At 52.7% G+C, this 10990-nt stretch overlaps 1 protein-coding gene across 6 annotated transcripts in view; it reads right to left on the reverse strand.

Moving 5' to 3' along the window:
* The window catches only part of AFAP1 (actin filament associated protein 1), a 149555-nt gene extending 140145 nt beyond the window's left edge, over positions 1-9410 (reverse strand). For 3 of the 6 annotated variants that reach the window (XM_043573049.1, XM_043573048.1, XM_043573045.1), the window contains exon 1: positions 9185-9396. The gene's annotated coding sequence lies outside the window, so the exon portion shown is untranslated. Of the gene's footprint in view, positions 1-9184 lie in introns of all 6 variants that reach the window. The other 3 variants (XM_043573051.1, XM_043573052.1, XM_043573053.1) reach the window with 3 other exon arrangements.
* Positions 9411-10990: the final 1580 nt, after the last annotated feature.

Genomic DNA, 10990 nt, shown 5'->3' on the forward strand with positions numbered 1-10990 from the left:
ACTGAGCCACCCAGGCGCCCCGAGAAGCCATTTAAAAATAAACCTTTTCGGGGCGCCTGGGTGGGTCAGTCGGTTGAGCGTCCGACTTGGGCTCAGGTTCATTGAGTTCGAGCCCCGTGTCGGGCTCTGTGCTGACAGCTCAGAGCCTGGAGCCTGCTTCGGATTCTCTCTCTCTCTCTCTCTCTCTCTGCCCTTATCCCACTAATGCTCTGACTCTCTCTCTCAAAAATAAATAAACATTAAAAAACAGGTTTTTTAAAATAAACCTTTCCTCCAGGATGAGGAGCACAATAAAACCACATCTGACCACATCCTTGAAACAAGAAAGGATGGGACTTTAAAATATATATATATAGGGGCAGCTGGCAGCTCAGTCAGTTAAGTGTCTAACCCCTGATTTCAGCTCAGGTCATCAACTCACGGTTTCAGGGGCTCAAGCCCTGGGTTGGGGTTTTCACCGACAGCATAGAGCCTGCTCAGGATTCTCTCTCCTCCCTCTTTCTGACCCTCCTCTCTCTCTCTCTCTCTCTCTCTCTCTCTCTCTCTGTCTCTCTAAATAAATAAAATATTTTTTTTCAGGAATTACAAAGGAGTTCTTAAAATTTTTTTAAATTGTAACAATGAAAAATTCCTAGAAGAGTTTAGAGAAAATGTTTGAGAAATCTTCCAAAAAAGGAAAACAAAAGACAAAGAAGTGAAGAAACAGAAGAACGCAGACCTATAGAGGAGTTCAATGCTCAGAATAAAGGACAGGCGTCCACGGATGGACAGACTCACCAAGTGTCCGACACAAGGAACAAAAACAAGACCCACATCATGGCATTATCATCACAAAATTTCTAAACACCTGGAAGAACAAAGGCCTAAAAGATCGTGCAGAAGAAAACACGAGTCACATGCAAAGGCAAGGCTTTGGACACACTGACCATCACATTGGAGGCTGGATCTGAGCACTGTCTTCAAAATTCTGCAGGAAAATGCTTTCTAGCCCAGAACTCTATACTCAAATGACCAATAACATGGAAAGGAAAATATAACAAAGAGAAGAAAATATTCCAACATTATATAAGATCTCAACTCTGTATGTACGTATGTATGTATGTATGTATGTATGTATATTTTTTGACAGCTACTGGTGGATATGTGAAACCAAAGAGACAAAACTTAAAAAGGAGGGATCCTGACCCCAGAGAGTGAAAGGAGCTCTCTCTCAGGGTGACAGGGAAGGTCTAAGAGGACAGTGGCAGCAGGCCTAGCAAGCAACCACTGGAGAGGAAAGGCAGCAGGATGAGAGGTTCAGAAGAGTTATCCTAAGAAAAGGATAAAATGGATGATTCCCCGGTGCCTGTGGATGTACTGAGAGGAGATTTACACTGCCGGGGTGAGGGGTGAATAAAGCACAGATACAAAAAAAAAGCTAAGCAAAGCAAACTCTAGGAAAAAGAAAGGAAATGCAATCAAAACAGACTAAACATCTCAGCTGTGAGTAACGTTTCCACAGTTGTAATAAGTGCTGCTGAATACTTCAGCAGAACCTTTGACATAATCGCACAGGGAGCACAGGGCGGAAAGAGGTGGCAGTGGGAGGAAGGGGTGGGATAAGTGACCCAAATTGGCTTCTAAGTAGTAGGATGTTCCACACACGCACAATCTGGAAGAAAGAGCTGAAGCATTAAAATGATGGCCTCTGAGGAACAGGAATCAGGGTGGAGAAGGGTGGAGTAGGTGATGGCTGTGTTTTTGTTCTAAGTCTCGCAGAACTTTTGACTCTTAAAACTATGAGCCTGTATAACTTTGGTCAGAATGAGTATTACATTTTTAAACAAAATCTGATACTCAATATCACATTGAGCGATATGTTCTTCAACGGTCTGGAACCCAACCCCTTTGAATGGCAAACTGGAACTCCTCTCCCCGCTAAACACGCACGGGAAGCACAGACACACAAAATGTTTGCCCAGGATTACAGGCTGTTCCTGAGTTCCTGAAGGCCAGCCTAAAAGCCTTAGGATTCTAGATTCTTCTTTCTTACAGGCAGCTTATTTCAAATCAGAGCTTGTCACTTATCGTAAAAGAAAAAACATCCTTATGAAACAATCATTAAAAACACCTCCGCGATCAAATGCGGTCATGCTCCTTTGAGTACGTGGTGGTGACTGTCACAGTTGTTTCCCTGACCACAAAAGGCACCTCATTCCCAACTATCAATCCAAGTGCAAACGTTGTTTATTGGGTTTTGCCTCAGCCGTGAAACAGACTCTTAAACTCAGGAATGTGACTCCCTGTTGGGTTGACTCAGCTGTTTCCATTCTAGAAATGGATGTGGATTCATGCACTCTACCCCATGGGGTCAGTCCTTCCTGTAAACCTTGAAAAGACAAGGTCCCAAATGCCCCACATGAGTGGTTTTTCTTTTCTTTTTTCTTTTTTTATTATTTGAATCCAAGATAGTTAAAATAGAGCATAATACTGATTGCAAGAATAGAATTTAGGGGTTCATCATTTACATATAACACCCAGTGCTCATCCCAACAAGTACCTTTTTTTTTTAAGCTTATTTATTTACTGTGAGAGAGAGAGACAGCCCAAGTGGGGCAGGGGCAGAGAGACAGAGAGAGAGAGAGAGAGAGAGAGAGAGAGAGAGAGAGAATCCCAAGCAGGCTCCGCACTGTCACCGCAGAGACCTACAAAGGGCTCAAACCCACGAAACCATGAAATCATGACTTGAGCTGAAACCAAGAGTCAGATGCTTAAACAACTGAGCCATAGAGGCACCCCATGGGTGGTTTTTCTAATAGAGGAATTACTCTAATGACTTCTTGGCAAAACTTCTCTAATTAGAGCGGACCACTTCAATACTCCAAAGCAAAAAAGTTTCTTGGCTTTTGACTGACCTGTCTCTCATGCAAAAAAACCCCACCCCCAGCACAACAGCGAGTCAGAAGAATTGTCCTGTCATATACTAGGAATCTTAACAGCCCTGCCAATTTGCTTAAAATTCTGGTGCCTTAGTTAATTTATATATTAACTAGGATAACAACAACTTGATCAGATGTTGTCATAATTAGATCAGCTACTTGTGGGAGGCAGAGTAATGGCCCCCAAAGACGCCCATGACCCAATCTCTGGAACGTGACTAGATCGCATTACATGGCAAAGGGACTTTGCTACAGGCCTTAGATGGGGAGGTTATCCTGGGTTACCTAGGTGGGCCCCATCTAATCACATGGACCCTTAAAAGCAGAGAACTTTCTCCAGGCAGGAGAAGAGATATGGCAGGGTTGCGGCAGGCTTCAGTGGTCCTTCCTGGTTCTGGGCTCAGGGGTTTGTGTGCAAGGACCAGAAAGAAGAGGCCTCTAGGAGCCGTGGGCGGCCCTCCGGCCGACAGCCAGAAAGGAAACGGGGGCCTCCGTCCAACAGGAACTACATTCGGCCGATAATCGGAATGAGCTTGGAAGCAATTCTCCCCCAGATTCTCCAGGAAGGAACACAGTCCTGCCAATGCCTTGTTTTTTGTCCGGTGAAGCCAGAGGCAGACTTTCAACCTACAGAACAATGACATAACAAATTCGTGTAGTTTGAAGCCACTAACGTTGTGGCAATTTGTTACAGCAGCCGCAGGAGACCCGTACGGTGGATGCGAGAATACCCAGCAGAGTGTGGGTCACGCTGTTGACATATTCAACAAGAGTACACGGACTTGAATCAACAGGCAAATCAACAGGCAAGGATGGCCGTCCAACACACCACATTACGGACCTGTTCTGATACATGCAGATTTGGGGAATTACAAACTGCCCGGAACATTCTGCAGATTTCAGGTTTGGGGTAATTCACTGCCCTTCAACTTAGAAACATCCCAATGCCTGCCTTGCCCGATAAACTCTAAGCGCCACGCAGGAGAATAAATGCTGGACTGCGTGCACCAACCTGGCCCCCAAACTCTCCTGCATACCTATGGCGGCACTTAACTGCACCGCACTGAAATGACACCCAGGTCTGCTTCTCCCACCGGACTGTGGAGCCCCAGCTCTTCCCAGAGAAGTCACCGCGCCCCAGCTTGTATTTGCACATTGACCGCAGTACTCGGGCATGTCACAGATAATCTGTACAAACGTCTGCTGAGCTATGTGACCGTTACACCGTCAAAAAAAAAGTGGGTTCTTTGAGGACCGGTGCTGTGCTTTATTAGCCTCCGTATTCCTCCCACTGCCATGCCTGGGAGCTCAGAGGCACAGAGTGGTTGGTGGAGAGGAAGAAAAGGCAGGGGGAGAACAAGAGAAACTGGGAGGTACTGCAGTTTCCAGGGCAGCCTGGCCGATGGAGAGGGAGGCCCGAGAAAAACTGGGTGCTGAAATCAGGCTTGCACTGATGCCCGCTGCTCTCTCATGAGAACGGCAGGAATGCCTGGCTGCCCTTGACCTCAGACTGCCTATCGCCTTTTCCCACCTCGACAGGTCGCTCAGAGGTACTGAAACCTCAAGAAAGTATGCTTCGTTAAAGGAGCACCCACGGGATGGCACAAAACTGAAGACACTGTTAAGGGCGCGGTCCCACGCCTCCAGGAGCCTTGCTTACGGAAAACAGGGGCAACTGCACGCGGTGCTTCCCCACAATGCTGAAGTGTCCAACAACAATGCCAATTACAGACTAAAAACATTCCTGGATGAAGTTGCCCGATACACTCACATAAGGGCTCGTATGTACGTCTGAAAAACTTGGATTCGTTAAATTCGTAATCAAGCCTTTTTTTTTTTTTTAAATCTCTGGCAACAGAATATCTTACAACTTACAAATTCCGCCACATTCCTGATTTCATTTCATCCTCAGAACAATCTCTTGAGCGACATCGAAGAAGCAACCTAACGGCTAACTCCATTTCACAGCTGAGGGAGCTGAAGTCCCCGGGAAGCACTCGAGCGTCACGAAAGCCTCACCGGGAGCACGTCTCTGGCTGACGTATCCCGTCCAAAAGATCCCAAGTGAGTGACCTTCGGTGCGTCACCTGGATTTACATCTTGCCAACATCCAAAAGGATCTCGAGGAGGCTTAATCACAGGCACGTGTACGGTAAGGACTTTAAAGTGGAAAAGAGAGAAGAAAATCCATTTGGTGGGTGACACGGGGCGTGGGGTGGAGGGTAGGCCTGAAGACCAAAGGCTGACTTTGAGCCAAGTGATACGCAAAAGAAAAAGGTGATTTACAGAACATCATAATCATAAAAAAAGGAAGCACCATCAGGGCTTTAAAGCAGGATGAATGAGGCCTTGGGTGGGGGCCCCTGGGGGAGAGGAAGAGCCAGAGAGGACAGCTTTGAAATGCAGAGTCCAAACTCTATCCCCGGGCATTCCATTCGCGAGAGGCTCCTTTCCTTTGGGTCCAAATACGAACCCAGCCAGCTACACACAAAACAAATGGCCTTCTCGAAGCAAAATGAGCATTAACCAGTTAGCTTTCAGTGAGGACGTGACTGCATCCTAAGAAAACCACAGAGAAGATCCCGTGGAGTTTCTGAAGGCCCCTCCTAAAATGAAATCGCTAACAAAACAAACCACATGCCGCATGTAACAAAGTACATTTTTTTTTTAATTAAGACTGCAAACCGAAAAAAGGAACCAAACTCCTACTGCGTGAAGTGAAAAATCTTAATTCAGCGGCACCGCAACCACACAGCTATCCCCTATTTTTAAGCCCTGAATCGTCCACACAAGAATAGCAGAGAAAACTGTATCCTTTCTACAGACAGACAAGAGGCTTTCAGTGAATCAAGCACACCAAATTCCCATTTTACCGAACAGATACATTGGAGAGGAGATTAACAGCTGAAAGGGTTAATTACCATATTCCTTAGAACTGGAGTTTCCTTACAGGCCATTTAACGTGGGATGTAATTCCTTGCAAGTAACCATTTGACACTGTGCTTTGCGCCTTTTCCTGAAGTCACAGACACCTACTCAAGGCACTCCCAAATTCCACGTATTTCCGACTCCCCAAATTAAAATCTCTGCTAGACACGGGACACACGGAAGCCTTCACACGGCACTCAAACGATCGACTGAATGCTCCAGACACGAGTTCTGCACCCAACCTCATTAAGGAAAACATCAAACCAATCTGATACGGTGAAGATGTTGCAAGGACAGCATAGTTACGAAGAAAGATCAAAACGTTGCTTAAGCTTCCATCATAGACTCTGGTCCTCAAATCTGAGATAAAGTATACACCCATGTGACTAAACCCTCCGAAGAAAAGGAAAATAAAAGAACTTCCACTTTGGATCCTACGCCTTCAAAGATCTCCACTTTTTACACACTCCTGCTAAGAGAACGTTCCTCTGCTCTATTCTGTTGAAATAATTTTAAAAATTAGGGCTGAGAAGTTTCTTCCCTCGATTAAGACTCTCAGAGGGGAAGAACGTGATGCCCAGAGGGGTGGCTTTGCAGGAACAAACAGGATCCACTCTGGAGCCAGAATTACAAGGCATAAATGACAACCCAGTACCCTGTAGGCACGGAGCGACAAACACCAGGAAGAAACAGCGAACCCTTTGGAGAGCTGACATGGGGAACCGTGGTACAGAAACGAAGCTCCCTCGTGTATTTATTTTTTTTATTTTTTTAACGTTTATTTTATTTTTTGAGACAGAGCATGAACGGGGGAGGGGCAGAGAGAGAGGGAGACACAGAATCGGAAGCAGGCTCCAGGCTCCGAGCCATCAGCCCAGAGCCCGATGCGGGGCTCGAACTCACGGACCGCGAGATCGTGACCTGAGCTGAAGTCGGACGTTTAACCGACGGAGCCACCCAGGCGCCCCTACCTCGTTTAAAGAACACCCCTTCTCAGCTCCGCGCACACACGGTGCCCACCTCTACCGGAGCATCCGGCGGGCTCTCCCACGGCTCACCACTCTGTCCCTGAGGACCACAGAGGGCAGGACAGAGATTTCAGGGAAGGTTTCGGACAGGAGATGCTGCTGAAAGTGGCAGGTAAGAAGGGGTAGGAGCCTGTTTCGGATTCTGTGTCTCCCTCTCTCTGACCCTCCCCCATTCATGAGCTGTCTCTATCTCAAAAATAAATAAACGTTAAAAAAAAGGGGGGGGGGTAGGCGGGGTCAGAACTACAGCAGCTACAGGTGGGCGGGGGGGGGGGGAGGATTGGGAAGAGTGGAACACAGACAAGGGTCTGCACCTTCTGGGTTTTCCAAAAGCAACAGCTGCCTTTTTAGCACAATTTCGTCCAGTGCTGCTATTTACACGCTATCTTGCCCACAAAGCATTTCAGTTCGGCCATCAGAACGACTTCTGCCTGCACCTCAGTCTTCTGTCTTGGGCCAGGACACTGCACGCTTAAAGAAAAGAAGAGGCTGTCTTGCTCAGCTGTGCATCCCCCAGGGAAGAGACTCATCCCGGGGACACTGTTGGCGTTTCCGCTTTATTTAGATGACGGGGCATCCAGTCTTGAAATCTGAGTTTCTCCATCCGCAGCCTCACCCTGGCTATCCCGTGGTCGACTTGACCTCTAACTGTAACTGCCTTGGCCTCGTTCCGTGGGTGTGGATTCTCCTCCTTCAAATGCGTTTTCCAGCCCGCCAAATTCTTGTGAGAGTTCCCTCGACTCTCCAGGCGCTGAGAGCTGCAAAGTTAAATCTGGCTTTCCAGATTTTTTTTTTTTCCCTCCCAATCCTAACGGAAGAAATCTAGAAGCACCGGGCAGAGGGGCTCGGCTCCCTCCAATCAGAGCCTGCTCTCGCACCGGAGCAGGAAACGCGGCGGCCTGACTTGCGCGGTCCCTGGGCGGGCCAGTGACAGCCTCGCGGTCCCCAGGGACCCGCCAGGGAGAGGGGTGGGTTCCAGAAGTGCAGCCCGGCGATGCCGCTCCCCATTTCTGCTCATTTGGCGGAAGAAAAACGAAGGCGATGAAAAAGGGAGTCAGCTGTCCTACCCAGGCCAGCTGCGCCCCGTGCACCCCGCTACACCCTGCCGGGAGCCACCACCCACACGAATTCACCGCACAGCAGGCCACCACACACACACTCACAGGGGTGGGATCACACCCCTGCAAACCCCCAGGTGGGGCGGGGGGGGGGGGGGGGCAGGGGCAGTCTCCCAATTCACAGGGTGGCCAGGACACCGGCGGCAGGGGTCCACGCAGGGCCACCGTGGGTAGCACACATTCACTTGACCAGTCGTGGAGGGGGGCAGAAAGACAGCGCCGCTCACACTCAGGGGGACCAGGACCCGCCCGCTCAGAGTCCCTGCCATCACCCTCAGTGAGACACAGCAAGGCGGCCACACCATGCGCGGACGGAGGGCACAGCACGCAGGACGTCCCGGATTCCCCACGCGCAAGGGCCGACGCAGACCCACCTTCACGACACAGTGCACCAGCCACACCATAGGGGGAGCCAGGCCGGAGCCGGAACCCCGCTCTCAGCGATCAGAAGCCCCGCGGGCGTTCACGCCGGGGGCCACGCGGGGTCGCAGCAGGCGCAGAGCCCCCTGGGTGCCACCCAAGGCGGAGACAACGCCCGGGCGCCCCGGATGCGCGACCGCGGGGTCAGTCCCGATCTTGGTCCTGCGAGGCTCAGGGTGGAGGCTGCCACCTCGGGCTGCGACCCCGCGGGTGCCCCGCTCGGACCTGCCACACCCGGCGCGGGGACCCCCGCCGCCCGGGACTCCGTCCGACCCCTGGGCCTGCGCGCGGCCCCGAAACCCCGGTCCGGTCGGCGGAGCCCCCGCCTGTCCGCCACCGAGGAAGAACCTCGCCCAACTCCGGACCCCCGCCGGGCCCGGGACCCTTGCCACCCGGGACCTCCGTCAGGCCAGCCCCGCCGCTCGGCCCCCGTCCCCCCACCGGCCCGGGACCCTCGCCGGCCCCCGAGACTCCCGGTCCAGTCCCTGGGCCGCCACCGGCTCCGGACCCTCACCCAGCTCCGGGACCCCTGCCTGCCCCGGACCCCATCCGGCCCCGAGACCCTCGCCCAGCCCCCGCCCCCCACCGACCCTGGACCCTCGCCCGGCCCCGGAACCCCTGCCTGTCCCGGGCTCGGTCGGACCCCGAGACCCCCGTCCAGCCCCCGTCCCCCCACCGGCTCCGGCCCCTCGGCCGGCCCCTCGACCCCTGCCCGCCCCGGACTCGGGCCGGGCCGGCCCCGCCGCCGCCGCCGCCGCCGCCGCCGCCTCACCTCAGGTCACCGCCTCAGCGGCGCTCGCTCCGGGCCGAGCGGAACAGAGCCGGGCAGCCCGCAGAGCCGCGGCCGCCGCAACAATGGAGCCCCGGGGCGGGGCCGCCTAAGCCGCCGCCTCAGCCCGTCTCCGACTCGGGCTCGGGCTCGGGCTCCGCGCGGAGCAGCAGCCGGCGCCAGGCTGCGGCCGGCCTCAGGCACCGCGCAGGCGCACTCGCCCCACCCGCGCCCCTTCGCCCCGCCCCCGGCGGCGCCCGGCGTTCGGGGCCCACCCCCCGACCAATGGGGAGGAAGCCACGCGCGGGGGGCGGGGCCGAAGGAAACAAAGGAGGAGGCGGGGCCGCGCCGGGGCGGGGCTGCGGGGGTCTCGCTGGGGCCGGCCCGGTGAGTCCGCGGCCCAGTCCGTTCAGAATCTGCTCGGCAGGCTGTGTGCTCAGCCGGAGCCCAAAGCTCATTCTTCTCGTTCTCGGTAAATGGCCTCTCCATCCACCCAGTCGCTCAGGCTAAAATCTGAAATCACCGTGGAGTGTCTTATTTCCCTCACTCCCTCGTGCGGTCCCTGTCCGCATTGCCACTCTGTCACAGCACCAGCTGGACTTGCCTGAGCGGGTACCCCACCCCCCACCCTCAGTGAAGCGTGATCTCTCTCTAGGACAAGCCAAGAGTCGGACTCTGATTCATTTCTGCGCACACAACAGAGCCCGGTGCCCTAAGGCGCTCAGCGAATGCTAATAGGACAGATGGATAAATGGATAAAGTCCCATCTCCTTGTGATGAGGTTTGCGGGTGATGGGGGGAGGGGGGGGGCCGGCGCCGACGACCAAGAAAGAGTTCTCGAAGACCTCTTTGGTGCAAAAAGGGGATTTTATTAAAGCACGGGGACAGGACCCAAGGGCTGGAAGGGCTGCGCTGGGGTTGTGAAGAATGGCTGGTTTTACACTACGGAGTTGGGGAAGTAAAGTCAAAGGGAGGCCTCCAGCGGGACTTTGATGTGCTAACGAGGAGTCCTAAGCTGCCGGAGGCCCAGCTATGGTCAAGCTAAGGTTGTTTTCCCTCTACTGAGGCATTAACATTATGACAGCAGGGGGTTCCTGGAGAGACGTTCCACTCTGTATTTGCCGTAAGTATTTGTCAACGGGCTGCAGGCTATAAATTAAATTTTACCCGGCATTTCCTTCGGCCTTTGTTCCCCATATCACTATGGAAGGGTGATGTTGGGGCTCCAGGAAACTGAGTCCATGGGTTTCTGGAGAGGAGGCTGTTGATACGATTGCCTTTTTCTTGTAATTTACTAAGATGTTTCTAAACTAAGAGCTTAGTAAACCCATGTCCTTCAGGACTGTGATCTCTATCAGCTGCCCATTCGTTTTCTCCTTTCCTTTGTCCTTGGGCAGCCGGGAGTGCCTGAGGAATGACACACACATCCCACCTGGGGGGGGGGGGGGTCGGGGGTGTGCTAGCTTGCACTTTGTCCTCAGTCCTCCTCAACTCACTCATCACTTGAACATGCAGAAACACACACACACACACACTCGCACACACGGACAACACTGAAAGCCTGACTTCCAAGCTGATTTGCCAGACAAATTCCTCCACGAATATAAGAAGCTTCCCTACTCCTCTCCAGCCAGGGCCCCCCTGTGGTCTGGGGATGTCCTCAGAGAACAGGAAAATAAAATCCCAGGGAGTACAGTAGTTTCAACAAAGGATGGTCACCCAGGCTTCAGACCTTCGCACACGCTGCCCTCTGCCTGACACACTTTTCTCCCTGTATTAGCCACCTCCTACTGACCCTTCCAGTCTCTC

This window comes from Prionailurus bengalensis, chromosome B1, assembly GCF_016509475.1.
Source record: "Prionailurus bengalensis isolate Pbe53 chromosome B1, Fcat_Pben_1.1_paternal_pri, whole genome shotgun sequence".
In the NCBI taxonomy this organism is placed as follows: domain Eukaryota; kingdom Metazoa; phylum Chordata; class Mammalia; order Carnivora; family Felidae; genus Prionailurus; species Prionailurus bengalensis.